Source organism: Physeter macrocephalus, chromosome 14, assembly GCF_002837175.3.
Source record: "Physeter macrocephalus isolate SW-GA chromosome 14, ASM283717v5, whole genome shotgun sequence".
In the NCBI taxonomy this organism is placed as follows: Eukaryota; Metazoa; Chordata; class Mammalia; order Artiodactyla; family Physeteridae; genus Physeter; species Physeter macrocephalus.
In genome coordinates this window covers 73,483,073-73,489,791 of record NC_041227.1, presented here as the reverse complement: position 1 = coordinate 73,489,791, position 6,719 = coordinate 73,483,073, and positions in this window count along the sequence as shown.

Sequence of the window (6,719 nt, the reverse complement as noted above, 5' to 3'; positions counted from 1 at the left end):
AAATATTTTTTTAAATAATAATAAAAATATAAAAGAAATAGTTTATAAGTTAAAAAAAAAAGATCTAACTATATGCTGTCTACAAGAAACTTACTTCAAATATAATGATATAAATAGGCAAAAAGTAGAAGAATGGAAAAAGATTTACCATGAAGAAAACATTCAAAAGAAAGCTGGAGTGGCTATATTAATTATTATTATATAGCCAGACAAAATATTCAGAGCAAAGGATTACAAAGGTCAATTTACCAAGAAGACATAGCAATCCAAAAAGTGTATGCACCCAAAAATAGAGCTTCAAAATACATGGAGCAAAGGCTGTCAGAAATGAAAGGAGAAATAAACAAATTCACAATTATCGTTAGAGACTATAGCACTTTTCTCTCAGAAAGTAATAGTACTGGTAGACAGAAAATCAGAAAGGCTATTGAAGAAGTGAACAGTACCATCAACCAACTGGATCTAATTGACATTTATAAAACACTCTACCCAACAATGGTAGAATACACATTCTTTTCACGTGCCTGTGGAATATTCACCAGGATAGACTATACCCAGGGTGGCAAAACTAACCTTTACAAATATAAAAGAAATGAAACCATACAAAATATGATCATAGTGGACTTAAACTAGATGTCAATTACAGGACGATAACAGGAAATTATTCAAACACTTGGAAATAAAACAGCATACTTCTGAATAATCCATGGGTTTGAAATCCCCAATTTGTTCTATTACTCTGATATCAAAGTCAAACAAAGTCATACAAGAAAAGAAAACTGCAAACTAATATCTTTTATGAATATAAATGAAAAAATTCTCAATAAAATACAAGCAAACTGAATCTAGCAGCATATGAAAAAGATTATACACCATGACCAAGTGGGATTTATCCTAGAACTGCAAGAGGGGTTCAGCAAACAAAAATCAGTCAAATAACTCAAAATGTATAAAAATGTAAGAACTAAAATGATAAAATGATAAGAAAACAGGGATAAGACGTCCCTGGTGGTCCAGTGCTTAAGAATCCACCTTCCAATGCTGGGGACGCAGGTTCGATCCCTGATTGGGGAACTAAGATCCCACATGCTGCGGGGCAACTAAGCCTGCACGCTACAACTACTGAGCTCGCGCACTATGGAGCCTGCGTGCCACAACTAGAGAGCCTGCATGCTGCAACTACTGAGCCTGCGTGCTCTGGAGCCCGAGCGCCACAACTAGAGAGAAGCCCGTGTGCTGCAATGAAGATCCCATGTGCCACAACTAAAACCTGACGCAGCCAAATAAATAAATAAATATTTTTTTAAAAAAACATGGATAAATCTTCAGAACCTTGGATTTGGCAGTGGTTTCTAAGAATGACACCGAAAGCATGAGCAACAAAAGAAAAAAAATAGATAAATTGGACTTTATCAAAATTAAAGACTTTTGTGCTTCAAAGGGTACCATCAAGAAAGTGAAAAGATAACCAATAGAATGGGAGAAAATATTTACAAGTCATATCTCTGATAAAGGACTAGTATCAGGAATATATAAAGAACTCTAGGGAATTCTCTGGCGGTCCAGTGGTTAGGACTCGGCGCTTTCACGGCCGTGGCCCGGGTTCAGTCCCTGGTCAGGGAACTAACATCCCGCAAGCCACACAGCATGGCCAAAAAAAAAAAAAACTCTGAAAACTCAGCAATAACTAAACCAACAACCCAATTAAAAATAGGCAACGGATGGGGACTTCCCTGGTGGTCCAGTAGGTAAGACTCCGTGCTCCCAATGCAGGGGTACCGGGTTTGATCGCTGGTCAGGGAGCTAGATCCCACATGCCGCAACTAAGAGTTCGCATGCTGCAACTAACAAGCCCACATGCTGCAACTAAGAAGCCCGCATGCTGCAACTAAAAAGATCCCGCATGCCTTGATCCCGCAACTAAAGATCCCGCATGCTGCAACAAAGATCCCCCGTGCCGCAGCTAAGACCCGGCACAGCCAAAATAATTAAATAAATAAGTAAATAAATATTTTTTTAAAATTCAAAAAAAAATAGGCAAAGGATCTAAATGGATATTTCTCCAAAGAAGACATACAAATGGCCAATAAGCACATGACAATATGCTCAACATCATTAGTCACGAGGGAAATGCAAACCAAAACCACAAAACTGCTTCATACCAGTTAGGCTGGCTATGATTTTTTTTTAAAGAGAGAAAGAAAATAATAATAAAAGGCTGTGGAGAAGTTGGACCCTCATACATGGCTGTATGGGAATGTAAAATGGGGCAGCTTCTGTGGTAACAGTTAAACATAGAGTTACCCTGTGATCTGGAAATTCCACTCTTAGGTGTATTACCAACAGAATTGAAAACATGTTCACACAAAAATGTGTACATAAATACTTATAGCAACATTATTCATAATAGCCAAAAATTAGAGGCAAAACTGATGCCTGAAGAAATAGAAAGGCTCAATAGACCTATAATAATGAAATAAATTGAACTGGTAGTTTCGCAGCTTCAAAAATAGAACACTAGGTTTAGGTGACTCTTTAGGTGAGTTCTTACAGATATTCAAGGAACATTAAATACAAGTCATGAACAAAATATTCTGGAGAAGAGAAGAAGATGGGATGCTTACTGACTCTTTTTATAAGGCTGTTATATTATTGAGCTCAAGTGAAAGCCTTTCTCTGTTCATTTTTCTTCATTCTTTTTTTTAATCTCTGTTTTTCAGACTGCATAATCTCTAATCTATCTTCAAGTTCACTAATTCTCCTTACAGAGCAAATCTACTGTCGTTCTTCTCTACTGAACTTTTCGTTTTAGGTACGGTACTTTTCAACTTCGGAATTTCCATTTAGTTCTTTTTATAATTTCTATCTCTTTATTGATATTCTCTATTTGATGCAGCTTTCCCATCAAAGCTTCCTTTACTTCTTTTATCATGGTTTCCTTTAGTTCTTTGAACATATTTATAATGGCTACTTTGAAGTTTTGTCTGTTAAATCCAACATCTGGTCATTCTCATAGGCAGTTTCCATTACTTGCCTTTTTCCTGTGTATGAGTCATACTTTCCCATTTCTTTGTATGTCTCATATTTTTTGTTGGAAACTGGACATTTTAGATAATATATTGTAGCAACTCAGTGTGGTGCCCCTCCCTGGGGCACTGTTGTTATCTGCTCATTTATTGGTTTAGTGACTTGTTGGATTATTGGGTAAAGTCCATTCTACCCTCTCCCCTTAATGTGTAGCCTCTGACGTCGCTCCTCGGAGAGCACAGGCTTGGTGGTTGTGGCCACCGTCACCCTGGAATGACAGTGGTTTTGGCAGGGCTCTCTTTGACTCTCTCTTTCCCTGACCAAACACATCTGTTAAGCGCCACTAATTGCTAGTTAGTCGCACCACTGTTTTCATCACCGCCCTGTGGCATATATTGTTCCCAGACTAATCCAATCAAATCTGGACTCCTTTGAAGGGAGAGTCCCTGAGGTCAGTGTCTGAGATCTGTTTTGACCCCAGAAGCACTCCTTACAGCTGTCTCTTTCCCTGGTTCTCTCTGACAAACTAACTAGCCTACATCTCCAATGAATCTACCAACCTCCTCCCAGCTGCCTTCCACCACAGCCTCCAGGGTTTCTGAGGGCACCTCTGGGCTTTAACTTCTCCACACTTTGCTGCAAATGAAGTCGATTCCTTTGAGAAGAGATCGGGACTCTCTGTTCTACAGCCTGCCTCTCCCTCTGGGCAAAATCTCTGTGCCATGACTCTGGAGCTGGGACTAGGGACAAGGGTGTGCTTCTCTCTGAATGGCACCCCTGCTTTAGGAGCTGAGTGCTCAGTGGAGGAGAAAGGCTATAGCCTCAGGCCTTCTTGGCTTGCCTCTCACAGGATGGAGCCTCTTCCTAGAAAGCCAGGGCAAGGGGGTTGGGGCCCAGCATCCTGAGTGGTGCCACGCCCCTGGTAGAGTGGGTGCTGGGCAGAATAGGGAGCCCCAGTTTCTCGGCAACACTTGCCCAGAACGATGCCTCAGCAGCCAGTAGCTGGGGGCAGGCTGACAAATGCTGATTTCCTGCCTGTTCTGGGAAGATGACCCCTGCCTTGGAGCTGAAGGGAAGGGACCTCTGTGTGCTGGGCTGCAGCAGCCTAGAGGGGAATTTCCATCCTGCTGAGCTGGGGGTGGGGATGGGGCAGGATCTTGTTCAAATACCACGGACTCTGTTCTTACCAAGTTTTAGTAGAGTTTCTTGTATGTTTCTTCATTTGTTCTAAGCCTTCAGGCCCATTTCCAAAGGGTGCCTGAGTGCTGTGATGAGCAAAGGCCTCCGCCCACCCACAGTGGACAGGTAGCACGAGGGAGACATATTCCTTTACTGTTTTAAGCCACTGAGCGCAGGGAGTTTTTGTTACCACAGCAGATCTAGCTTAGTGGTTCTCAAGTTTGGGCATGCGTTAGAATCCCCCAGAGGGCTTGTTAAAATACCGAGTGCTGGGCCTCACGCCCTGAGTTTCTGATTCAGCAAATCTGGGTTGGTGCCAGAGAATTCACATGTCTAATAAGTTCCCAGGTAAAGGTGATGCTGCTGATACGGGGACCATACTTTGAGAACTACTGCTCCAGCCATCCTTTCTCATATCTGGGGCTAAATAATAGTACAGTAGTGTTTACCTCGCTACGGAGTTGGTAAGGATCATTGCATGAACATCTGTAAAGCATTTAGAAGAGTGCCTGGCATTCAAACAGCCTTAGCATTATTATTAATATGTCCCAAGGTTTTTTTTCGATATAAGGATATTCTCAGGTGTTAAAAATTTTAATACTATTTGGCCTTTTACTGGAATAACCCAGATGACTAGGCTTTCCAGCATTTTCAGCTGTCTCTTTTTATTACTTCTTGATCCGCTTATAGCTCAGACCAATTGATGAGGAAAGATAGTCATCCAGGCAGGATTGTTAACTAGGCCCCATAATCTTGCCTGCTTTTCTAAATTGGTGTGCTGGCCCCTGCAGATCTGAAGGCAGCTCTGTTCCTCTCCCAGCACAAAGGTGCTGGGCTTTGTGGCTGCAGTTACCCTCTGTTCCCATCAGGGCTAGACTGGGGGGGGAGGCCAGTAGCACCCACTACAAGACCCCAAACTAAACCAAGTCAGGAAGGAGGGGAGGTCAGTGTTTCTGCTGCTTCTTCCATGCCCTTTTCCAGCTGCGTAAGGAATCAGGAGGTTATCTGTTGTCTACGAGGCTGTGGCCCAAGGGGAAAAGGCAAGGGCAGGTACCTTTGAACTCATAAGAGGGAAAGAATGCTGGGGCTGCCATAGGACAAATTATGATACTTCATACTTCGATGCATAATGTCTTGTCATAATCCTCCAACGTTCCCTGTGAGGACCTTGGGTCAGGCACTGACAGTGACAGCAGCCAACAGCCTGTGCCATGTGCCATTAGCTCATTTAATCCTCCCAAGAGCAAAGCAGGTATCATTATTACCCTCACTTTACAGATGGGGAAGCTACAGCACAAAGCGGTTAAGTATTTTGTCCAGGGTCATACAGCTAGTTGAGAGTCAGAGCCAGAATTTGAACCCGGGTGCTTCTAGAGTTTCCGCTCTTAACCCTGTTGCTGTGGCACTGTGATATTTCCTGGGATGTAAGTGCCATGTGGACAGGATCTTGGCCTGTCATGCCCCCTGCTGTACCCCAGCCCTGGAAGTGTGCCTCCCCCGTAAGAGGTACTCCATCAACACTGGTAGAGTGAATGAGAGAATTCCCAATTTGGAGCTGGTCAGTGGAGACTGTCTGATGGATATGTGCTCATCAAGCATTTGTTGCACGGTGAGGCTGAGAGAAGAGGAACTCCTCCGAGGTCTCCGAGGGAGCCGTGTGGCCGGAACCACTGCCCTGGTCTAATTAGACGAATTAAGTGCCTGCAGCCTCTGCCAGAGTGAGAGCCTTTCCCCTCAGCCCCCAGGGCATGGCCAGGTCCTGCTGGGCAGAGGCTGCTGCCCAGGAAGAAGGGCGGGGCTCCAGGGAGGCAGGGCCCAGTGAGGGTGGGGGGAGGGTACCCGGCCACCACCCTGGTCTGGTCGAGGCCAGTCGCCCACATCTTGGACATCACAGGAGAGAGACGCTGAAGGTAGCTCTGTGGCAATACTGAGCTTGGACACAGGAAAGAATTTGGGGTTTTCCCCTGTGACCTAGACCATGGGCTGTGGTGAGAGAGACCCCAGTTCAAATCTCAGCTTCTGCTTCCTCCGGTGTGAAAACAGTGGTAATAACCTGCGGGGAAGGCTCTTTGTGCAAATTGATGAACATGATGACAGACAGCACTCGGCAGGCCCTTCCCCCATTTCGCTCCTCCCAGACCTGAGCCCAGGCCCCAACCCTGAGAAGGCAGCCTCTCCCTACCCCCAGCCCCGCGGGAGTGGATTCCCCAGAGAGAGGCTGGGAGGCTGGGAGGCTGGGATCCTGCCTCAGCTAGGTCACTTTTGCGGGAAAACCGGCTGGCCGAGCAGGAGCGGTAGAGCGGGGGCAGCGGGGAGAGGACCCCGCCCCGTGTCGTGCCTCCCACCCCCCAGGGCTCCAGTCTAGTGGTGGGCGGCGCACCAGAGCGGGGCGGCCTGGGCTTGAGGCAGGGGCAGTGGGCCTCAGAACTGCGGGGTCTTGTTTAAAAATGCAGTGTCCCCCTCCCCCCCCCCCCCCCCCCCCCCCCCCCCCCCCACCCCCAACCCCCCCTCCC